Raw genomic sequence first — 26,717 nt, 5'->3', positions numbered from 1 at the left:
TATAATGTGAGGCAGCTTCTGGTTCTCAGTAAAATCTACATAGCCCTAGGGGTAGTTTCACAAACGGGGTTTATAAAAAAAAAAAAAAAGTACCACTGCAGTTATAGGTGCAGTTTTTTTTTGCCAAAGTCATAAGTTAATGCAGTAGAAATGAGAAATGTAATTTCATCCGCTATATTTCTCATTTTTTAAAAAAATCTCTTCTGATTTTAGCTTGAACAGCCGAATGGAAAACAAAAACTGTGTAAAAGCATTTTTTCAAACGAGGGTAGAATTACCTTTAGGGCACGTTCCCATCTGCATACTAGCTAGCAGAACCCATTGAAATCAATGGGAGGCTTTTTTTTCCACGTGTTAAATTCCACACCAAATTCCTCACCATTTTCCTCCGTGTGAATTGACCCTAAGGGTCCATTCATATGGAGTAAAATGATGAGGAATTTGGTGTGGAATTTCAGTGCTGAAAAAAAGTCTCCCATTGAGTTCAATGGGTTCTTTTTTCTGCTACAGGAACCCATTGAACTCAATGAGAGGCTTTTTTTTCAGCGCTGAAATTCCACACCAAATTCCTCACCATTTTCCTCTATGTGAATGGACCCTAAGGCTGAGCCCCCCATGACTACAAAAGGAATGGAAAATATAAAGTTCGTTCTTATATTTCTCTCTTTTACTAAACACACTTCTGGCTTTGGCTCAAAAAACGCAGCAAAATCTGCAACAACAAAAAAAAAAGCTGAGTTTCCGTAACTTGGGGCCTCACCCTAAATGGGCTTTTGTAAGACAAAGCAACAATAATAGATGGTTGGGATTCAATTCTTGGCATGAAAATGGAATTTCCCTTCATTGGTTGCAAGGCCAAACTCCATACTCTGCCATAGCAGCTCTGTCTGCTATAATAATAACAAATTAGGACCGTCACAGACAAGCCTATTGCCTTTGCATTTGAACATCATTATTAAGGATGTTCATCTCAGCCCAACTGTAGGTCTTCTGATCCAAACCTATAGCATCACTGATCTATAACTTTAGGTCACATTTATAACATAGACATCCATATGCATAGGCAATACAATTGTTTGTGAGAGCTTTTCTACTTTTTGTATGAATTCCTCATTCCTCATGAATTCCTCCCTACTTGCTGACAGTTAGAACCTTCATTGGTTATTTTCACGGATACAAATCTTTTCTGGCATGTCATGTTTACACGCAATTGTGCCAATTTGTCATCCAATGGAAGTTTGTATTCAAAGACTGCAAGCAGACATTTGAAACAATAAGAAACCCATTATGAAAGTATCATAGAAAACAGTAATAAATAACCTTTCTTTGCTGACTTCAGAATATTCCTTTGACTGCATTTTCAGTTGAGTAAAGTCAAGATTGATAAACATAACATTACACATTCATTGATTTGTCCTGAACTAAAGATTGATGTGTGACTATTAAAATATATAAGCCTGCTTTAAAAACATTAAATATACATTTAATTCCTGGAGACAGAAGACACCATCATACATTTTTTATTATTTGTCTGGTTACAGGCAAAAAGGAAAGATTTTAGTGTCTCTGTCCACTATGGATTGCACATTTATGTAATAAAGTAGTAAATTGTGGTTGATTAAAAAATCATAAGACCAAATCTTAAACAAATTAAACAATAACATTGAACAAAATCATTATTTCATATTGAACATCCATGCTCAACATTGTAGGAAAAACGCCCTTATTGGGGCAACAGATAATTCTCAGCCTCTGGTTTTCCTACTTCCATGTGACCAGGACATTACCTCAACATCAAGTTCTGTCCCTTCTCCAACACAGTTTCACAAACCTACAAGCCCCAAGCACATGGACTTCACTTTTTACATATCCTTCTCTTGTCCAGTCTATGCATGAGTCAGTAAATGCATAGTAAAGGCTCTGACCATACTCCTTATTGAACCAACGTCACCTCTGCCAGCACATTTCCAAAAGTTCTGGTATTTTTATAACCCAATTCCTCCTCCATATGTGTCAGACCAGTGACCACAACAGATGACTGGATGGGTGCATGTAGTATTGCTTCGTTCACACTTGCACCCGTGTCCGGTGTGTGCATTCCGTCTTCAGCCCCAGAGAAACTGGACAGGGGATGGAAACCCAGTGGTCAGCTTTAAAACCCATTCACTTGAATGGGTTTGTAAAGGTGACCGCCCCTGTTCGCTTGCAGCCCGTCCGTGGGGAAATAGTTTTTTTTTTTAGCCAGACAGAAAGTCCTGCATGTCCGATTTTGTGTCCAGCTAAAAAAAACACAGTTTCTCCGCAGACAGGCCGCAGGGGAACATGGGCGGTCACCTTTACAAACCCATTCAAGTGAAGACAAAAACCCAACAGAATGCATACACCGGACACTGGACGCAAGTGTGAAGGCCCCCTTAGTTTGTAAAACTCAAGCAGCACATGCTGTCACATTGGCCATTAGTGTCATTTTCTAGTTTGCATATGAATATTGAACCATTGGTTTGTTGAAGACTGTGGTTGTAAGAAAGCTACTTTGTTTTTGATAGAAACATTTTTATTAGTCTGATGTACAGTCTGATGTCTAAGGAAAGTTGTATCATATTAGCATATTCCTGTAAAGCGTGATTTATTGTATTACATCATCTAGTCTGTATGGCAAGTGCTGAACAGCCATATGTGGAACAGGTTCACCATATTATAAATTACTTTCACTAACAGGTTTTCATGTCCTCCTATCACCTTCTTTTGAACTATAGCAGATGTGCAGCTGACTTGTTGGCGGGATTGCCTGCGCCAGCTGGAACATAAGATATGACAGATGATTTCAGATTGTTGCCAGTGAAAAACATTCTATGTCTCATACTGAACGGTATGGAAAAAAGTTAAGCTTTGCAATTGAGAGCATGAAACACCAGAGATGAAGGACTTGATGCTCCTTTAGCTCTTGTGCTTAAATATGGGATCTAGATGGTAACATATCTAGGCAATATTCTCACCGAAAGCCTGGTTCACATCTGTGTTCTGTATTCTGTTTGGGGACCCCCCTCCCCCCCAATGGAAACCTATACGCAATAAAAAGTGGTTAGCTAAGAAACCACTCGGACTCCATTGACTATAATGGGGTCTGTGTGGTTTACACTCAGTTTCTGCACAAAACATACAGAGAGAAATAGGAGCAACATGGTGGCTCAGTGGTTAGTACTGCAGCACTGGAGTCCTGGGTTTGAATCCCGCCAGGAACGACATCTGCAAGGAGTTTGTGTGTTCTCCCCGTGTTTGCGTGGATTTCCTCATATTCTACAAAGACATACTTAGATTTTTTTTTTTATTTTTTTTTTAAAGTACATTGTAATCCCTATATGGGGCTCACAATCTACATTTTAGGGCCCATTCACACGGAGTTACCGCGCGCGCATTCTGAAATGTATACACATGTCAGAGTGTGAGTGCTCAAAACAGATCCCATTCATTTCAATGTGTCGGCTTACGGGCGTATAACGCACGTAATTTTGTGCCAGCAAAATTACGCGCGTTATATGAAAAAAAAAAAAGCCATTGAACTCAATGGCTTACTACATTTTACACGTGTATTTTTACACGTGTAATTTGTGGCAAAATGCGTGGAGCGTTGTCCGTGTGAAGGTTAAAAGCCTCCCATTGATTTCAATGTGTAGCGCCCGTAAGCCGACACATTAAAATGAATGGGATCTGTTTTGAGTGCTCACACTCTGACACGTGTATATGTGTCAGAATGCGCGAGCGTTAACTCCGTGTGAACGGGCCCTAAGGAAAAAAAAAACATACAGAGAGAAAGGTTCTGCTTGCAGTACTTTTCTCTCCGCATTATTCATGCGGAAACACACAGACCACATTATAGTCTAGGGATCCGTGTGGTTTCTTAGCAAACCACTTTTTTAAATGCATATAGCTTCCCATTCAGGGGGACCCCAAGTGGACTCCCCGAATGGAATCCCAAACGTAGATGTGGACGGGGGGTAATAGTGTTTGCCAGACCAGAGTGCTAGTTAGGGGGGCGGGGATTTATTTAGTGTAATGGGGCATCATAAGGCATGTTTTATAATGTCATCCAGTTTGCAATAAGTTCATACAGTCTAATAGAACAGAGCTCACAATTACGCCTATTAAAGGGTTTTTTTTTCTGGGGAAAAAAATGTTTTTCAAAAAATGTCTGTTAGAGCTATTAATGGGTTAAGAAATACACCCGTATATCTTTAGCATGTTTTGATTGATTTCTGGGTGGCTCTGAGAGCTCCTGGTATTTCCTGCTTTTGTTTACAGGCTTCAGCTTCCTGCTACGTAACTTCCTCACTAACCCCTCTCACCTTACTCCCTCCTCCTTCCTCACTCCCTCCCTCCCATACAACCCTTCCCTGTCTCTTTAGCTATTCTGCCCTTCCCTACCTACTCAGCCCAACCCCCGACCTATATAGTATACTTATCCTCCATGCTTCTTCTTATGAGACGGCCCCTTCTCATTTACTGATTCCGTCTGTGCGAGCTCCTCTCCAGCGATGATTCACCTCTACTGCGTAAGCAGTACTTGTGAATGAATGGGATTTTGGCTATTCCCTTACCCACACTACAGAAAAAAATCCATTCTTAAAAATCGCAGCTGTGGAAACACTGGCGTTTTCTCTAAAGATATAATATGGACCAAAAGTCTGCAGAGAGAAATGTGATGCATTTGTGTTGCAGTTGCAGTTGTGTTGTGTTTGTTATTTTGCTGCATATCACTACATAGGGCCTTAGCCTCAGGATAAGGTGCTTGTCTCTTGAAGCCACTATTACTTTCAGTTGTTAAACTGATAAACTACGTTGGTTACATTGGAATGGGAATAACTATTATTCTTTCCTGTAAATTGAATTTGATTTTGAGTATAGATTAAGAAAAAAAATTTGTTTATAAAAAGAATATCACACTAGGTTCACAATAGCATTCAGCTCTCTGTTCTTCGGGTTCACTTGGGGACCAAAACAATGGAAAGGTAACCCAGTTAAAAAGCGATTACCCAAGGAAACCTGTAGACCCCATAGACTGTAATGGGTTCTTCCAGGTTTCTGCCTCAGTTTCCACCTGAAAAAGGCGGAAAAATGCAGCAGGACGTTTCTCTCCGCATTTTTTTAAGGGGATTCGGGGACAGAAATCCAAATGTATAAGGGGGCCACACGGTGGCTCAGTGGCTAGCACTGCAGCCATGCAGCGCTGGAGTCCTGATGTTCAAATCCCGCCAAGGGCATAAAACCATCTGAAAGGAGTTTGTATGTTCTCCCCGTGTTTGCATGGATTTCCATCCCATATTCCAAAGACATACTGATAGGGAAAAATGTACATTGTGAGCTCTATGTGGGGCTCACAATCTACATTTAAAAAAAAAAAAAAAGAAATCCAAATGTATAGCGAGTACTGTTGTAAACCTATACTAAGGGTTCGTTCACATCTGCGTTGGTATTCCGTTCGAGGGAGTCCACATGAGGACACCCCCGAACAGAATGCCAAACGCAATTGCAAGCGCTGTGCAGTAAAACCACACGGATCTCCATAGACTATAATGGGGTCCATGTGCTTGCTGCCAGATCTCCGCACAGAACATGCGGACAAGAAAGTAGTTCACAATCTACTTTTCTGTCCGCATGATTCGTGCAGGCAGCGCGCGGCAAGCACACGGACCCCATTATAGTCTATAGGGTTTACTTCACAGTGCTTGCAATTGTGTTCGGTATTTAGTTATCCGAACGGATTACCAAGCGCAGTTGTGAACGAAGGGTAACTTGTATTGGAATACCATTATATTAATTCTTCCCTGTTGCTCTTTGACATAGCCCTAGTCCTTCAGTGCTGAGGCCAAAAGTATTGCTTTACAGAGGTATAATGTGTTCCCTTTTATGACTTCCTATGGCTTGTCTAGGCATAAATAATCTCCACCTGCTTTGAAGCAACACTGACATGTTGCTGAGTTCACATTATGGTGAAACTCTAGATCTTAAAAGGTTCAAGCTGCCGCCTCCTGCTGCTTATCTACCTACAATAAAACGTATAGGTTAATGCAATGAGATGAAGGTGACAGGAGTATCACAATAACCAGAAAAGAGCTTGTTTCATTCAATAAAAAAGGCAATGACTAAAGTTTTCTGTTAATCAAGTTTATGCACATTGAAAATACAGCATTGCGTAATGTTGTTATTCCCATAGCAGAGGATGACTGCTGTTAATATATATCATCTGGGAAGTCATCAGACAACTGTAATGTCATAAAGTATTGCAATGATCTTCATATAATCTGAGTTCTCATGACACTTTGAGTAGGTAATATATGTAAATTTGTGTAATACATTACAGAGAAGTCAAACTGTAGGCTTTAGGCTGCTTTCACACATCAGTGTTTGGTCAGTGATTTTGTTCAGTGATTGTGGGCCAAAAGTAAGAGTAGAGGCTACACAGAGATCAGGTATAATAGAAATAATTGGACCTTTTCTGTGTTTTTAACCCACTCCTAGTTTTGGTACAGAATAACTGATGAAAATCACTGACCATACACTGACCATGTGAAAGCAGCCTAGGGTTAGTGCACACAGAGTTTTTTGCCGCTGATTTTGATGCTGAATCCACCTCAAAATCAGCCTCCAAAAAAAAGCCTTCCAATAGAGGAGGCTTTTTTTGGAGGCTGATTTTGAGGCGGATTAAATGTCAGAATCAGAGCCAAAGAACTCTGTGTGCACTTACCCTAAAGCTACTTTCAGACAACCGAGGTGCAAGACAGCTGTGAAAAACACCGTTTTGTACCTAAAGGGTCCATTCACACTGAGTTTTTGGGCGCTGATTTTGATGTTAAATCCGCATCAGACTCCTCAAGGAAAAAAACACCTCTCCATAGAGTTCTATGGGTTTCCGCTCGCTTTCGCTTCCACTCATGGAATTTTTCCGCTAGCGAAAAAAAACAACGCAGTCAATGGGAGGCGGAAAATCCACGTTGCAGATGTGGGCATGGTATTGGCAAAAACCACACAGAAAATTTCCTAATTCCTGAAACGGATTTTTTCCTCGCCAGAATCTTCACCAAAAAACTCTGTGTAAGGGTGCCTTCACACGGAGCTACGCGCCGTGCTTTTTGTCCATTTTACACGTGTAAAAATACACGTGTAAAATGTAGTTAGTCATTGAGTTCAATGGCTTTTTTTTTTTTAACGTGAGTCTTTTTGCAAAAAGATGCGCGTTATATGAAAAAAAACATTGAACTCAATGGCTTACTACATTTTACAAGTGTATTTTTACACGCGTAAAATGTAGCAAAATGCAAGGAGCGTAACTCAGTGTGAAGGCACCCTTAATGGACCCAAAGGGCACCTGTTTTCACAGATACCCCATACACGAAGAGATCCATGGAAATGGAGAAAAATACTACATGACCTATGTTGACCTATATTGATGGACCGTCAAAATAACAGTCATGTGAATAGCCCTCTTTCACTGATATTGAATTCAATGCTGCCATGTGACATCTGTTAAAAAGAAGGACCTCATACAGCCAAAGACCTCACATTTTTGGCTCATGTGAAAAAGCAGTGGAAAAGCCTTGTATTTTACAGTCCCAGATAAATGAAAGAGATTTTATTTAGGCTAAGGCCCCACATAGAGAAACACCGCTAAAAAACAGGGCTAAAAAAAAAAAGATTGTAGTGAAAATGCATTGCTTTTATTTCCAGAACATTTTTCATTGAATTTTTGCTGTATGTTTCCCTGTTTTGTTTTTTTTATTCCCCTATTAAAAATCTTGGCAAACCGTATATGATTCAGCAACTAAAATTAACATGCTACATTTTTGATAACGCAGTTTTTCCGCAATGTGTGGGTGAGATTAACAAAATTTCAATTTCATCCACTTTACAGGTATTATAAAACACAGTTTTTTCTTCTCCGTTTTTGCAGCAGTCAAAAGTGCTAGGTTTCCACAATGTGACGCATTAGTAGCGCCGTATCCACATAGCTTTTTTTTTTTTTTTATCCTTCATGATGCCTCTAGGAATTAGAGGATAAAAAACTTTAAAAAAAAGCAGGAGTGAGAAACTGATTGTGCTGTCCAATGAAATGTCCTGTTCTTATCCAGGAAACCTCTATGAAGTCTGCATAGCTCCATTCAGCTCCTAAGCCAGAGGGACACACACAGTGCCAGCTAACCCACTGCAAAGTACAGTAGCTGCATAGTGAATGGGATTTAAAGAAATTTCTTCCACACACTACAAAAACAAACCTGTAGCACATAGTCTCTTGCACTGTGGGTGATTGGTGGGGGTACCGGGTGTCAGATCCCCACTAATCTAATATTGATGATGACCCATCCTTATCCTTGTACATTCCATGCAGATTACAATGACTGTGCTGGTTAATGAAGCATGAAAAATGGAAAAGAACCATTAAATGACCTGCAAGCAGCAGTTTCAAGTCTAAGGGGCTTTCAGTAACTTACATGACCTTACACAATGTACTATATCGAATTGTGCTAGTTCAGGTACACTGTGGCTGCTGCAAGCAGCTGAAAGCGGAGGGGGTGTCAGGAGTCAGACCACTGCCAATTTGCATTTGATAAAAAAAAACAGTCATGTATACCATCCAGATTTTAAGCTGACATAAGATGCAAAAATAAAGCCTCGAGGGTTTTCTACTAAAATCCAGCTTTGTCTAAAACCCAGTGGTGTTGCTGTTTCAGACAAGACTTTTCCCAAGTTGCACCACTTCTCTGGAATGCTCTACCCCGGACAATCAGATTAACTTCCAATTTCCACAACTTCAAGCGCAAACTAAAGACACATCTTTTCAGACAGGCGTATCACAATTCCTAATGTAAACCATAATTAAAATCCCTAAAACAAATCCTCCTCTGTTCACGATCCCACATTGCCCCATATGATATGGTGCCGTTTCAAACTAACTTTATACATCCAAGCACCATCTGCATGTTAAAGGACACGACTGGTGATGATTCATACAGTGTAATGTTTGTGTAATGACAGTAACCTCTATTACAAAATTGTCTGACCACTGTATAAGCAATGCCGCCCCTGCTACCTCATAGATTGTAAGCTCTTGTAAGCAGGGCCCTCAGTCCCATTGTGTGAGGTGGCCATTTCACTGTAATGTATCTTTTTATCTGTACTTGAACCCTACAAATTGTAGAGGGCTGCGCATGTTGGTCCTATATAGATAAAATGTATTATTTTTAGTATTATTCAGCATGCACAAAAAGAATAGTACTTATCAGAAATGGGCTGAGCTACCGAAAAAAAGGAAATGTTGTACTAACTCTACAAAACAGCTGCTTACAGTATTCCAACCAGCATGAGAAATGAGTGATGAGAAAAATAAGAACTTTATGGTTACAAAAATGAATAAAACAAAACCAAGAGACAAACATTATATTTGGATAAGATTGTCAATGCTTATAGAAGAGGCTTGAGCATACAGTTTGCAGATGGAGCCCTTCTGGTCAGACCTGATGCCAGAATAAACACAACATCTTATCAGAAAATAGGGGAAGTGACTTAAAAGCGCCACAATAGTGTTGAAAAATTCCGGGTCAAAGTAAACTAGCAAAAAAATGGTATAAATATAGACTAGACAATCAAAAAATATGCCAAATTTATCATCCAACATCAATACTGTGATAAATCTGGTGCACTTTCAGTAGGTATACAGGCTCATAGTAGACATCTAACGAATTCTGGAGGCAAGAGGAATCCTGGCCAAGAGGAAGCGACAGCTTTACCACATGATAAAATAAAGGCCTCATTACAAAAGACTGCATTCCATCATTGATGCAAAAGGAGACATTATAGAGAGCCTGCCAGGTCCAGAATGCCTTCCAAATTAATAATAATGTTGTGCAGGGGCCTATAATAGGACCACAAACATGCCTTTGTGGCCCTGAACCAATGAAGCAAGGCAGAGATAATGGATATTGTGGAAAAGCAAATCAGCCGACCATGGTCAAAGTCTTATTTAGGGCAGTTGCCTACAGATAGCTGTGACCCAGGCAGAGCCCGAAAATGTCATTCACAGCTACAGGAGTGTTGTTGGGATGTATTTGCAGTTTATAGGTAAATGTGGCAAGTCAGATCCCATCCATGATGGTCTTGTAGGATAATTTGCAAATGCATAAAAAATAGGACTGCAAGATGATCTCTGAGTTGCTTCATCAGTTTCTGGCCATAAAGGTTTGTTCTGCTCCTCCAGACTTCCTTTAACCACTTCTGGACTGCCTTTTGACTTTATACATCCAGGTGGTTCACTCTTAACCCTGCAAGAAAGATATAGAGAGAGCTGACAGTTACTATAGCTGGACCTCAATGAGTGCTGTATACACAAGACATTAAAAACAACATCCATATTATTTGTCTGACCAGTTATGATGACTTAGTAAGTGTCAGGAATCCCAGTATACTTACCCCCCCATTTGCAGCTGCCACCTTAAGGGTTCCATCAGGGTCGGACTGGCCCACTGAGGAACCGGGGAATCCCCCAGTGGGCCCCGAGCTTTGACTATCAGTGCTCATTTCCCCAATGCAGAAGCATTGGTCAGCATGGTCAGCCATCTTTGTAATATTGATGGTCTGTCCTTAGGATAGGCCATCAATATTACATCTGTGATGATTCAACAGCCAGGACCTCTGCAGATCAGCTCTTCCAGGACAGCATGGCTACAGGTAATGGTAACATTTCTAGGACCATGCTGATCACTTTCCTTACAATGTGTAGCAGTAGGTTTAGGTAGTGCGTTGTTGCACATCGTATGGCAGGTGAGCTGCATGGCTCCCGACATGTTATTACCTTTAGCCGCCTGTCTCGTATCGCTGGTCTGCAGGGGTCCTGATAGTGGGCCCCTAGAAACAATTCCACTGGTGGGCCCTAGACACCCCAGTCCGACCCGGGGTTCCATGACCATGAAACCTAATCAGAGATCTGTCTAATTATTCACTTAAGAATAGGTGGGGTATTTAAACTTTGCCGGACTTCAGTCCTATGCCTGCGATTGTCTAGTACAGTCGGACCCTTACTTTGCTAAAGAAGACTTGTTTTCTACTAATCCCTGACTTCTGGATTTGTTCTCTTGGTCTACTCGCTTGGTCTCTGATTTGCATTTGGCTCTGACTTATTGGACTTGGCTTTATTTTGGACTCTGACTCTTTGCTGATACTTGTTTTTTGGCGTTTCCCTGTATTCCTGGTATAATTTTGGCTTGTTGATTACTCTGTTAGGGTAAGTTCACGCAGAGTTTTTCGGTCAGGATTTTGAGGCCGTATCCAGTCAGTTCTTTTTTTCCGGGAGACGTTTGTTCCAGCTCCTGTAAAAAAAAACAAAAAACGGACATACTCATTCTTCAGATGGAGTTGCCTCACGAATCCACTTGAAGACACTCCCGACTAGACCCTTTCATTGGGTCTAATCCGGAGCGGAGTGCACGACTGGATGCCAGTACTCTGCATCAGCATTCAGTCGCGAATACCCATTTTTTGGTCCGGAACCTATTGTATCTCTAGTTAGAATGTTTCCTTTCTGTGTTGTATTATGTGTGTATTATGTGTTGTATTTATTACAGCCTTTCCTATCTAGAGTCTAGTAACATAACATATCTTGCTCCATATAACGTTATCCAGCTGAAGAAAATTAAATTTAAAAAAAAGAAAAGAATCAAGGACCTATTCTGATCTGGTGGAGTGATGCCAGAATACGCTAGTGGAATAATGTCAGCCTCTGACCACAAGATACAGTTTGTTTCATTACTTGTAAACCATCCATTTAAATGATTGCAGTGTCTAGTGGTGGGATTTAGAGGTGTTTTTAATGAAGTTTTTTTGTACGTGTTATGAATGCAAAGTTTAAAGATCACCTGTCACTTCTGCTGACATTCTGTTTTAGTAAATACATAATCTATAGAGTTGAGCGAGTACTGTTCGGATCAGCCGATCCGAACAGCACACTCCATAGAAATGAATGGATACACCTGGTACTTCCGCTTTGACGGCGGCTTAACCCCCCGCGTGCCGGCTACGTCCATTCATTTCTCGCTCATCTCTAATAATCTACATTCACATCTGTGTCATAGTCTTCATTAGCAGACTGAGTCGCAGTGTCTGCCTGAAATCTATAGACAAGAAAGAATCGCACACACAATTTCTCGTCTGGTACTTTCAGTTTATAATCAATGGTCGCCTGACAGACCTGATATTATAGTCAATGGGGTCAGTCTGGCTCAGTATCAGTTTTAATGGTCCATCTGTCCATTGTTTTGGTCCTCCAACAGATCAAGATCAATGGGTAGTATGGCACTAGTGTGATTCTAGGGTAGCTCCCCATAAGGTAATTCTAGAGTATCTTTTTTCACTCTGCATTATGTTTTTCCTGCATTATTCCTCCTATAAATGTATTAGCAAATTAACAACTGGATGTAACCATGGCCCTTATCTGCAGGACTTGTCCTTGTCTGTTGAACCAGACAGCACTGACTGGACAGTGTAAGGGTTGGTTCACACTAGCGCTTTTATTCCGTCTGCAAGGAGTCCACATGGAGACCCCCCTGGACGGAATACCAATGCTAATGCAAGCGCTGTGCAGTTAAGCACACGGAGCCCATAGACTACAGTATAATGGGCTCCGTGTGTTTGCCGCGCACTGCCCGCACAATTCATTCGTGCTGGCAGTGCTCGGCAATTGCGATTGCATTTCGTCCGGGGGGAGTGTCTCCATGCGGACTCCTTGCGGATGGAATACAAGCACTAGTGTGAACCAACCCTTAGGGTGACACTCTCCCAATTGGTAATACCCAGCTGTCAATTCATGCATACATTTCTAGTAGAAATAACAAAGGAATGACAAAATGTGAAGCTTTGAGAAAAGATATTCCAGGATTGATATTACATATAGAATACAAGCTTTTACTAACACAGGCATGTCATATGAGATGTGTATTCCGATGAGATATTCCAATGTCCTTGAAGATTCACAGCAAACATCTGACTTTGGTTTATTTGGTTTTCATAAAAAAATAAAATAAGTCAGAAATGTACCTAAATCCTGCTTGTGGGTCTCTCATTACTTATGTCACTTTATTACTTTATTAATGTAGGATTATTTACTTCAAACCATTTCCTCTGGGGAGTAAAGGGTTAATTAGTGCCTGACAGATGGTAGTGACATCTTTTCAAGCGTCCATATCATCTTGTGGACCAGATTGCATGGTATGGACTTACAGTCGAGGACTCAGACGTGTTTTGCTCCCTTAATAATAATTCCAGATTAAATGGCATTTCATCACCTCTCCTGCTCTTGCAGTGACCTCACTAGATCCGCACGCTTCAGGTCCCAACCTTCTTCATCCCTCTTACATTGATGAATTGCTTCATTGTAAGAGGAGTCAAACCTTTAACTACTGAAGCATTTTATAATTCATTAGCAGGTGCAACAGGGCTAATCTGCTGATAGTGATCAGAAGTGCTGGTCCATCTTGTCTTCTACTGTCATTCCTATGACCTTCATTAAGCAAAGGTAGAAGAGCTAATCTTCAGAGAAGTGAGTCTTATCATTGCAAACAAGCTGGGAATACCAACACTGATGTGTATTTATAGAGGAACTGCACCACTTACCAGAGCTACTAGATATACATAGAACAACTCTATGTATATTCTACTTGTACAATTGATATTAAAGCGGCTCTGTCATTTAGAAATAATGTTTTTACGTAGTAATATGCCTGAATAGCCTTTAAAAAGGCTATTCAGGTACTGCTAGTAGATTTGGAAAAGACCCCCCCATTCTTTTTACTTATCGGTAAAAGCGATATGTAAATGAACCTTTCCGTGCACCCTAGGTGTTCCCCAAGCCATCGTGAACCCCCCCCACGTCATACCTTGGTAACGCCCCCTCCTTTGCTTGTGTTCCTGTGATGCCCTCCTCCTCCATAGGTGTTACTGCCCCAAATCTCTAGCCTCGATCCCTGCGTTTTGAAATCTCGGGCATGCGCAGTAACGCTCCCTTCTGAGTGCTACTGCACATACCCAGGCGCCATTTTCTTGTGCACCTGGGCACGTGCAGTAGCGCCCAGAAGGGAGTATTACTGCGCATGCCTGAGATTTCATAGCGCAGGGATCAAGGCTACAGAGAATGGAGGCGGTTACACCTACGGAGGAGGGAGGCATCACAAGATCACAAACAATGGAGGGGGCGTTACCAAGGTATGACTCAGGGGGGTGTACGATGGCTTGGGGAACACCCAGGGTGCATGGATTTTATATTTTAAGTTTGTTCATACAATTGTGCTTGCAACAGTAGGAATTGCACTGCTGTCCTTGGGCATCAATGGTTTATATTGCATGCTAGTTCTACAAAATTATATTGAAATCATACAGTATATTCACCTTTCAACAGTTTTACACATACAGTGAATGTAATACATACAAGTTGTGAAACAGCAGATTAAGGAACACAAAGTCCTGGCAGTCTGCAGACTCATGAAGTTCCAGCAAACAAGTTCTTGGCTAGTTTCAGGACATTGGTTGTATAGTGGTGTATACAAGGTAGCAGCATAATGTTGTGGTGCAGACTAGGTACTAACACTGGCCTGTGTCATGAATTTGTGTATGGCGATGGAAGAGAAGTAGAGGAAGGAGTTGTGAGTAAACAGAAGAATCATGATGGGATCTCACTTAATGAAGTTATGCCCCCAAACATATGTATCCTTTATCTATAGGATAGGGGATAAATTGTTGATTGGTGGGGGTTAGATCACTGAGAATAGGGGGGGTACCCCTGATGTAAATGCATCTGGGGTGAATTTGTGCGTGCCCCTGCTGGACTTGACACACACACGCTTCCATTCAGTTCAGTGGGAGTGCAGGATGTAACCAAGTGCTGTATATTGATCAGCAATCTATGCTAAGGATAAATAATATTGTAAATATCTTTGATAATATAACCCTAATTTTGAGGTATGATCTGGTATGTCACTTAATTTTTGGGTGTATTCTGGGATCTAAATTAATTTTGGAGCCAATCAAAATAAATTTGGGGGTCTGATTTGGAATCTATATTTGCAACCTAGTTTAGGATTTGATAACTCCCTTCCTGCATTTATCATTTATGTATGTAGTGCCATTATCCAATCATGCTCTGATATTTCTGGAGTAGGTGCTTTTTGGTTTTCTTCATACATACAAAATCTAGTGGTGCAAGCCAAAAGAATACAACCACACTCTTTTTTTTTTTTTTACAATTCATGACCTATATGTCCTTAAGAGGACATACACACATTACGTAGTAAATACATTGGTAACAGTGTTTGGTGTGGATTTCCCACCATGAAGGGTGAAAATGCCATGTATCTTTATTAATCTCTCATGCCAAGATATCAGAAAATCTGTCCAGTTTCTGGACAAAGGCACCAAATGTAATATTAAAATAATCTTTTCCATAGTATTCCAAGAGAACAAGTCTCCATAGCATTCTGAATTACAGTGAACAGTAGATGTAAAATATCAATAAATGCTGAAATAAATTGTTACCTCATTTGTATTATATGTAAGTTAAGTGATGAATTGCTCACTATTAAGTTTCACCATGTGACCATATGGACGAAGGGGTTTTCTCATGTACCCAGCGATTGCATGTATTTAGATACCACTTTAATGCAATGCATGTCTTATCTTAACATTTAGTTCTTACTTACTTAAAGTACTACACTTAGAATTCTCTGTGATTCTGCCATCATTTGCAGTGTAGAGATATGTCACTAAGTGATCACTGACAAGTTACAGGCTTATACTGGGTAAGGGCTAAACTTCAGGTCTAACAATAATTATGGGAAATTAAAGACAGACCTTATTTGGAGAATATAATGTTCAGAGATAGTGAAGAATAAGCTGAGTCATTTGTCATAGATTCAATTTCGATTGTTTAATGTAGTTATTAAACAAGAAAATCCACATACTGCTGTCAGGTGAGTGGCAATGAGTAATACAAAGCACTGCAAATTGTATATTTGAGTGGAGCCAACTCCAGACAACTGAGAAGGCGACTCACAGATTATCAAAGCATATACACAAATATGATATCACTCACACGTATTAATATATGACTCTGATCTGCATAGCATGAATCTCTTAGCACTCATGCAAAAAAAAAAAAAATTGGTGTAATATGACTGTACTCCAATGACACAGAATAACACTAGCATCTATGTAAGGCTGCATTCACACTGTTGGCAGAATGTGCAATGTTCTATTCCACAAAGGAGCAAAACATCTGACAGAAAAGTCTCCCTTATTAACACATATTTAAGACTTTCAGCAGCAGTCTAATCTATTTTTCCTTCTAAAACTTGCAAATCAGATAGGAGGGATCTTCCATTTTTATTTTAATGTTGAAATGAGTTAGGACAGATACAAATATTAAAATCCCAACCATCTTAAGCCAAAGATGCTGGTATTCTTATCTTAGACATTAAAGGCTGAGGTAAGAATACCCCTTTAATGATACTTGGGACTCATTGACTGTAGTGCGCAATACTGCTGGGTTTCCCAAAACACTGTGGCTTCCAACCCTGCAGCATGTCAAATGGTGCAATGCAAAGCTTGAAAGCTACAGGGGGCCAAGAAAGCTGACAGTGACGCACAGTGAAAATGTGTTTTTTGCTGGAAACTTGCACAAGACCACACTGCAAAATTTCTCGGCATAAAGTCTGCAACACATTCGCAATATGTGGCCTTATCCATAAAGCATCTTTCAACATATAAGACACTATAGTTGGGGGTAGAAAGACCACATCTGTGACTGACCACTCTAGAAACTAAGTATCGAAAAGAAAGGTTACGGTGGACACTTGCCACCAAAAAGTGCTTGGAAAAATATCATCTTGTATCAACATCAATTGAATGCCACTACCAACTGATATACACGCCTTGGCCTCTTCCTGTAGGACAACACGCCATGTTTTCAACATTTTCATATTTTTTGACAATACATTATTCATACGAGAGACCAAGATAGTGACTATAGTCCAATAAATCACCCGTGAGGTTTGGAAGAACCATATCATGTATGAATATGGAAGAGTTTCTAGGGAATATTTCCAAAATCTTGTTGAATCCAAGATGCAAATATTAAGCAATTTCTGCAACCAAAACTGGGTTATACCCAGTATTAGCAAGAGAGAAGTTGTTAGAAATGTCCGCTTTCATGTGACCAAGACTTGGAAGGGCCTCTCTCAGCAGCTGGCTGCTTCTAATACTGTAGTGTTTGCTGAGCTAGAATGAGCCTTTTGGCCTCTTTATTACTAAGGCTATTGTAACCTCTATAGCTTCAACACTGGATCATTGTTTTTATTCAAATCTTTGAGATATGTTAACCTATGTCTGCTTTGTACAGCACGGGCAGTACATAGTTTCATACAGTATTATACATGTACTATACTGAGACATAGCTATATGCTTGCATATGGCAACTGTAATATAGGAGGATAATCAACCTTTTAGAAGTATAGTGAATGGTATCTGTGACTCCTCAGTGGTTTATAGAGGGAGGTATGCCATATCTATTTTAAACAGTCTAAAGAAATCCCCATGTCTTTGCCAGGTCTTGGGCTCTGTACTGGTCTTCGTGGACATCAGAGACTGTTCATGAAATCCGTAAGCAATGTCACACCCTTCTGTGCATTTGTGGTTATTTGCCAAAGAGTGAACATGGAGAGAATTTGCTGCTGCTGTGTAACCTTGGAACATCTTATCTAACTTCATTTAGAAAGTAGATGCACATAAAACATCCCTTCAGATAAAACTGCACATCCATTTTTCCAGGTAGCTCAACAGAAAACCACTTTTCCTTCCCACTTCCTTCCCCTTACTGTAGCATATGAGAAGGATTGTGTTTTAGTTAGAGTGCTCTTATTTTACACATGGGACTCATATCCTAATAACAAACCTGGGTCTAGTTTAACCTCAGTGGGAGAGCAAATTGCTTGTGGTGCTTGCTCAGCAATTAATCCTCTGAAATCCCTATACAAGCACCTTTTACATCTTAAAACAAATGGTAACAAGTCATGGCCTTTTTAATAAACAATACAAAGTCATGGCTAACTCACAAGCAAATTTAGGTAGACAATGTTGCCTACAAATAAATGTAAATGATTATAAATGGTTTTCAGATGTCATATTGTAATACTATTGTACATTACAAAGTGCCTAATCCAATAGCATAACAATATCTCTCTCCCCTATGCTCTATTTTTATCAGAAATGCACCTGTATTACATTCATTTGACATTGGCATAAAAATACAGTATCACCTTTCCTGGTGCTGACACATTTTCCACAAACCCCCATATTAGCATAGGATAAAGTACACACTATAATGAAACAATGTGTCTAATAATAACTTACATTTTATGGAATTACTATATAACTAATTTCCTGTTCTGTATTGGAATTGCTACATGAACAACTTCCCCATATGGAAACAGATATATTCTGCTACAGACAAGTAAATAGTTAATTATAATCCGATACAGGTTTGGTTTGTAGGTTCCAAGGCAGGTTGGACTTTGCCGCTCAGGACCCAGGTTGGAAAATCAAAACTTGGTACTACAAAATAAAGACACCTGTAAAGAGAAGCAAGCCAGTTACCCAATGGTGGGCAAGGGAGATAGAAACCAGACTAAACCAGGGGAGTGCGGAATTGCCAAAAGTTAATCAGAGATGAGTCCAAACCATAGTCAAATCCAGGCAGTCGAGCTCACAAATACAGTCAAATCCGAAAAAGAGGAGTAATCCATTAGAGCAACCCAAATGTCAGTAACCAGTAGATCAGCGACGCCAGAGAGAGGTACAGGGAGTGAACACAGGGGAAAAAAAAGAGCCAAGATGCAGAAAACATCTCTAACAAATGACTAGTTCTAGAGCCAAGTTTAAATACCCCAACTCCACCCAAGATAGAGCAGAACTCTGATTGGGTCTCCGTCTCAGATTTCTGACAGGCTGAGCAGACTCAGGCCGTGTTTGACTAATGGCATGGTAACCTCAATAACCCAAATAAATGAATTCATGCTAGGAAAAAGTTTTATGTGCTGGGAAAATTTATACCCTGGATCAGGTGATCCTTAAAGTTGGATCAGAAAGTAAAGGCATATCCCAGCAATATACCATCAATTTCTGCTTTGTAGATAAAAATTACTATTATCTTGACCTTTAATAAATCAAGCAGTATTCAGTAACCCACAGAAAATTTGACCTATGAAAATGGGTTCTATCTGGGTATATACTCAGTAGGAACTTTACTGCATTGTATGGGGACATGAGGAACCATTATAGGGAGGAGTAAAGGGGTACTGTATGTCGGCATGATGGACCATTATATGTTGGCATTAGGTGTCATTGTACTATATGGGGAGATAAGGGGGCAATACACAGGAGAACAAAGGAGTACTGTATAACAGGCCATTATATAGGGGCATAAGGGGGCATTGTACTGTAAATTAATTTAAGGGGCCATATATACTGTATAGGGGAATTATATGGGGGTTTAAAGAAGGCTATTCTATGGTAAGATGGTATAAAGGACCACTGAACTGTATGGGGGCATAAGTAGGACATTATGCTGTGAGGGTATAAAGGGGACATTATACTGTATTGGTGAATAAGGAAGAATTATATGTGTGGTGAGGTAAATCAATTGTAGATGCATTTTTAAGTTTACAGAAGACCAACAGCATTCCAAAAGGTTGTTGCAGCAAAACTATACCATTTTAGGTGTTCTTTGCTTTGGCACCTTTGAGGAGGAAACACTGCTGTCAATCTCCAGATAATGACATCCAAGACAAAAGTAGGGCTCATAGTTGGAAATGATAGACCTCCAATGTAGTCTTCATTGCCATTTTATTGTGCACAATGAAAGCCTTTGAGAATGGTGGTGTGAGGTCATTAGAACACCTGCAGGAACATGGAACACCTGGCTCAGCAATGAAACATCTGGCTCAAAGCTCAGTGTCTGGCAAAAGGCCTTCTGGTGGTTTGTGTCAACACTGTTGGCTGCCCTAGGCTTGAAATTTGACATCCAATTTCACTTGCAATACAGAATGGATCACTATGTGCCCTTCTTCCAGAAAATCCATCTGTGCATAGGTTTTCCCCATGCACCACTTGCTGTCCTACCAGTTTATCATAGTTTTCCCAACCACCAGGATGCACAATGTTGAAAATTGCTGTCATCTTGGCCTAGGTGTGCAGCAGCGGCGTAACTAGGAATGGCGGGGCCCTGTAGCAAACTTTTAATATGACCTCCCCCGCATTCCTGCGCACTCTATTATGCCTCATAGTGGCCCCTGCACACAGTATTATACCCCATAGTGGCCCCAGCACACAGTATTATGCCCCACAATTGCCCCTGCACACAGCATTATGCCCCATATTGGCCCCTGCACACAGTATTATGCCCCATAGTGGCCCCAGCACACAGTATTATGCCCCACAATTGCCCCTGCACACAGCATTATGCCCCATATTGGCCCCTGCAAACAGTATTATGCCCCATATTGGCCCCTGCACATACTATTATGCCTCATTGTGGCCCCTGCACACAGTATTATGCCCCATAATGAACACCCATGAACAATTAGTATACTCTGGGGTCTTTTCAGACCCCAGAGTATAATAATCGGAGACCGAGGGGAATACAAACATAAAAATCGCTGTCACTTACGTATCCCCGGCTCCGCTGCAGTCCTCGGTAGTGTCGGCCATCTTCAATGACGTCAGGACGTCACATGACCCTGGACGCAGGGACGTCACAAAACTAGGCCTGATGCCTGTATGGAACGTGGAGAGGTAAGTAACAGTGTTTTTATGTTCCTTTACCTCTCCCAGGCCTCCGATCAATATACTCGGGGGTCTAAAAAGACCCCCGAGTATAATAATAGTGTTTGTGGGGCCCGTGGCATCACCCTGCTGGTGTGTAGTGATCTACCAGAGTAATAAACCAAGGTCTATCAGTTCACAGATTGCGTCCTTCTCAGTTTATAACAAGTGGCAACAACTAGCATGTGAATTAGCAGGAGGCATTGCATAATCATTCCATACCACGTGATTTTTTTTTTAGGTTTCATGTAGCTAATAAACTTTGCCTTTATTTTGTCTTTTATGCTTTTCCCATCTGCCACAGAGCAGAGCTAGGTGCTTGAATCTTAGTGGATCTTAGCTACACTTGAGTCCTATTAACTGGACAGATTTTCTTTCCATTATTGAGCACTAATTAATTTAACAACTTGATCAGTGTTGGGTAACTGTGGTTTATATTCAGCAATCCCCATGAAGCTGAGCACCATTTTGTTGCAGATTTTGCTGCGTTTTTTTGAACCAAAGCCAAGAACAACTGCAAATGGATTGGGAAATAAATAGGAAATACTTCTACTTCTACTTTATGTTTAATCCACACCTGAGTTTGGTTAAAAAAAAACACAACAAAACCTGTGGAAAAATAAAGGCAAAGTTGGATCTTGAGCCTTAGTATCAGTACAAATAACTGTTAATGTTATCATTTGTGCCACTTTGATTTGCTTTTGTTGACAGCACATTCCCTTCTTGCACAGGAATTAATGCCGACCCTGCTACCTCTTGTGCCACCCCCTCTACCTCATAGATTGTAAGCTCTTGCGAGCAGGGCCCTCAGTCCCATTGTGTGAAATGACTTTCTTTGTAATGTATCTTTCTGTCTGTATTTGAACCCTACAAATTGTACAGCACTGCGGAATATGTTGGCGCTATATAAATAAAATGTATTATTATTATATTTGTTGCTGACAAAGCCACATTTTTATGCTTGCATACACTATACAATCAATCGACAAAACAATGTTTGCTTGTTTGTTGGGTGATCAAGGGCATGTTTACATGTGGCAATGGTTTGGAATAAATGTACATAGAAACATTTGTCCGACAACTTCAGTTCTGTTCATCAGTTAATAGGCACCACTCTACTTATTCCAGTGCAGTTCGAATTTTTTCTCTAGCCCCCACCATTCCTGAGTGATTAGTGCCATTAGTTTTGGCACCTGATATGCCAAATAAGTTCTTTACTGTTAAATGAATGATATTTGCAAAAGCCTCCAGACAGAGTAAGAGTGTTCTGAATAGCACCACCTTGCCTGCCCCTGCACCCACTTAAAAGTAGAAGACTAATTAGTTGGCCCTTTAAGAAGATCTGAGACCCTTTAATCTATTCCCAGTCATTCCCATGCTCCTGTGCCCTCAAGTGGAAGATGACTAAGTAATAAGGTCCTAGTTTGCAAGTTCCTCTTATGTTATGTTTTTCCACTGTTTACTCTGATCTGTTCTTCCTGCTTTGACCTCAGCCTGATTAAATTTTTTATTCTTTGCCACCTGCCCTGACCTTTGTCCAGCTGGCATAGTTTATAGTAACCAACAAATTCTACCTGACCTGACCTTGTCTTTACCATGGACCATGTGTTTGCCATTTCCCTTTGCTGCCATTCAGCCAGGTTCAACTGTCACTAAACAAAAACTATTCCTAGAGTCTTCAACACGGTGGTTTCCCACAGCTAAGTCCAGATCACCATATGAGAATTAATGGGTGAAAAACAGAGGACCACTTTCAGAAGTTGTCCTAAGTGAAAATCTGTTCAGTTGCACAGTAGGCCTGCATATGTTGCATTATAGTTTGTTCAGGGCATGGATCCCATTGGCACCCTCAGTTTTGGGTTCTAGCATCTGTACAAGAACCCGCTAGAATCAGTTGCTTCAGTATTTGAAGCTATCTCTACATTTCTGGACACCAAGCATGCCATGGTCCCAAGTCTGTCTCCTCAACTTACAGCTTCATTACTTCATCCACAGTCTGCTTCACACTCTCAGCCCCAGACTACACTGATTACTACAACCTCATGAGGGAGATCCCAAAGACTTACAGTACATCTCTTTATCAGTATGCTATCCTACTAATATTATATATGTGAAAGTTTGGATGTTTGTTATTCAATCATGTAAAAATGGCTGAACGGATTTAGATTAAATTTGTAATGGTCAAAAACCATGTGAAGTGCAGTAGGAGTCCCAATGCAACCAGATAGCATTTAAAGAGGACCTTTCATGTCCTCAGGCACATGCAGTTTGATATACCACTAGAAAGCCAGCAGTGCACTGAATTCAGTGCACTGTTGGCTTTCCCATTATGTGCCCCGGGGAAGAGTTATCGGTGCAATTACCGATAGCTCTTCACCGTCATTCCTGACAGTTCACTGGCATTCACCGGCATTCCTGACAGTTTAGCTGGCAACGCCCCTCCTGACAGTAGGGTCTGTAATTCTGTACTGTCAGAGGGTGCGTTCCTTACCACCAAGGCATGACACTGAGCAGTGAGGAACGCCCCCTTCCCCCTCCAACAGTATTCGTCTATAGACTGGTACTGGGGGAGGGGGGCATTCCTCACCACTCAGCGTCATGGCTGGGTGGTAAGGAACGCCCTCCTCTGACAGTATAACACTATGGACAGTAGTGTCAGGACGTGCTTCACAGACAAACTGTCAGGAACGCCCTTCTGACGGAAAAGAGCCATCAGTAATTGCACCAATATCTCTTCCACTGGGGCACATAACGGGAAAGCCAACAGTGTGCTGAATTCACGTACCCGAGGACATGAAAGGTCCTCTTTAAGGCATCAAGTGTATGGTTAAGAGTTGCAGTTAGAAATTTTAGGCTACAAACATCTTTGGGTAATGCCATGTTTGTCTACATAAAGGAGAACTTTGTGAGAGGTTTCATCAAAAGGTTTTCCTCTCCCAATGGTGCTGACTTTTTCTTTGTGCTAGATGTTGCTTGTCATCTATACTAACCAGAAAAATTGCCCAGCACCTGAATCCTCACCAAGCTGGGTGGTCTTTCCCCACTTCATCTTTATTCTCCATTACCGTCCTGCAGAGAAAGACATCAAGGCAGATGATCTCTTCTGTTCCTTTGACTCTTCTGAAGTCTCTGTGCATCAGCATTATTGACCCTGTTTGATTTGTGCCCCTTCAATGTAAACATGAGATTTGTTGCTCAATACCACAGTATCAAGTTGGTTATAGGAATAGTGTGACAGCTATCTTATTTTGCCATGCTAGCTTTTATCTCAGTATCTGTGTCTCTGTATGATTTTCTTGAACACACTGTGCCAGTTACAATTCCTTTATGCCACTTAAAGGGGCTCTATCAGCAAAATCATGCTGATAGAGCCCCACATATGCGTGCATAGCCTTTAAAAAGGCCATTCAGGCTCTGTAAATGTTATATTAAACTACCCCCCCCCCCCGTTTTAAAATAAAACCCTAAAACAGAATGTGATAAACTTACGGAACGTGCACGGTGGGCGGTCATTCAGGGTGCGCCGTCATCTTCATCCACACCTCCTCTTCCTCTGATGTCCTCAGGTCCCGTCCTCCTCCGGCGCTCGCGAACTGACATTTGCTTAAAAAAATGGCCTGGGCGCATGTGCAGACTTCAATAACTAAATACATGTCCATTGCAGAGCACCCTGTCTAGTGAGTTTTAGAAGAATTTCTGTTCTTTGATTTACTACAAAGCTAAGGCAGGGCACTTCAGACATAAGATCCTATGCATTTTGAAACATCGGTAACTGGCACAGTGGACCAGAGTGTCCAAAAAGGGAAGCACAGAGAATTAATTACAGCCGGTAACATTTTTGACTTGCCTGGGTTTCCTCAGCACATTATTTTAGATCAGAGAGTTCAACTTCCATCCATTTGATTGAAAAAGCTTGCGTGAAGGAAACAACCATGGTTAACATTAGATTTTTTTTCAGTTGCACCGCTTTTAATCAGGTACCATCTGACTGCCCATAGAAATGTACACTGGTCCTGCTGGCTGGATTGAGTGATAGCTATCTATACGTTAAGGTGGCAATACATATGAGATTTATGTCTACCAAAATAAACACTTTTGAATGTTTGGCTGCCGATCCTTCACTGACAAACCTAAGAATATTCATTTCATACAGTCGACTACCAAATATTAAATCAGTCCTATGACATATTTTAATAGTTTTTGCAGAGCAATAGCATATATGGTCTGCAGCTGCTTGCTTCTTAGAAGGAGTATTTTTATGCCTGTAATTTCACAAACATTTATCCTATGAATGATTTAAAAATGTTCAATAATTTTTCAGATAACTTAGCCTCATGTTGCTGTTTTCTGCATAAAAACCTCTCTAAGGGTATGTTCAAAATGGAGGAAAAGGTTGCAGAAATCTTTTCCACTATGTGAATATTCCATGCTGCTCGCCGCAATAGAATACCAATGTAGCATTGGCATTCCGTCACGGCACCCTGCTCCTGTGTAGGCCCAAATGAATGTGCCTATACTGGAACGTGTCTCAAGCCGCGGACACCGCGGCTGGTTCAGCCGCAGAATCTGCGGCAAGATAGGGCATGTCTCTTCTTTTTTCCACTACTGATGTCAATGGGTTTGCCATTTTTGGCAATGCCATGCCATTTTTGGCAATGTTATGACACCATGTATAAAGGCTTATACTGTCATAGAACAAACTGCCCATGAAGACCCGGCAGATATTTCAATTTTTGATGAAAAATCAGGTACCTTTTAAATAATCACATCAACAAGTACTGACCCAGAAAAGGCATGGTTACTTTCTGTCCTCTCCCTTTTAACATTTCCTTTACATCATCCAACTTTAGTTTGAAAACATTGTGCATTGTGAATTTTTCGCATTCTGTTATGCGAATGATTCCCAAATAGATCACCAACCATAAGCAAAATACTGTACATAAATCTCTGAGATCCATCTTTGAACATGAGGATTCAGTGGCGGATCCAGGCTTTGCGGAGCGCTGGGCAATTGACTTTGGTGGGGCCCTACTTACTGTGGGGTCTGGGGGTCCCCCCCCCCCCAGGATTTTATGAAATAATTAGCCCTAAAAATGCCTTCCATATACAATTCGAGCTGCTTTTGGCCCAGGAGGGCTCGACAAAAAAAATAAAAAATAACAGTAAATACCGGATTGTGGTTTTATTTAAGTATTTCACATTGATTCACTCTTTGCTTGCTTATGGGGCTGTTTAAGGGGTCGCACTTCTAACCGACTTGCATTTTTCGGTTAGGTCCAGACCGCAGGGCCCCACTGGCTCGCCCGGCCCATTTTTTGTGGGCTTCTTTAAGTATTTCACACTGACGCAATAATTTCGGAGTGAGAGATTTCAATATAACAGATTTCTATGTCTCTTTTACTCTTTGCTTGCTTATGGGCTAGTTGAGCTTAAAGGGGCTCTATCAGCAAAATCATGCTGACAGAGCCCCACATATGCGTGAATAGCCTTTAAAAAGGCTATTCAGGCACCGGTAAAGTTATATTAAACTACCCCACCCCCCCACCCCCCGTTTTAAAATAAAACCCCAAAACAGAATATGTTCAACTTACCAAATGTGCATGGGGGGCGGGCATTCAGTGTCCTACGTCATCTTCAGCCATGCCTCCTCTTCCAGCGATGTCCTCGGGTCCCGTCTAACTAGCGAACTGACATTGCTAAAAAAATGGCGCAGGTGCATGCGCAGTAGCATGCTGCTTCTACTACTGCTACTGCGCATGCGCCCGCACCATTTTTTAGCAATGTCAGTTTGTGTTTTTACCTACATACTG

Source organism: Leptodactylus fuscus, chromosome 3 (genome assembly GCF_031893055.1).
Source record: "Leptodactylus fuscus isolate aLepFus1 chromosome 3, aLepFus1.hap2, whole genome shotgun sequence".
NCBI classification, from domain to species: Eukaryota; Metazoa; Chordata; class Amphibia; order Anura; family Leptodactylidae; genus Leptodactylus; species Leptodactylus fuscus.
Note: the sequence above shows the minus strand (reverse complement) of the source record.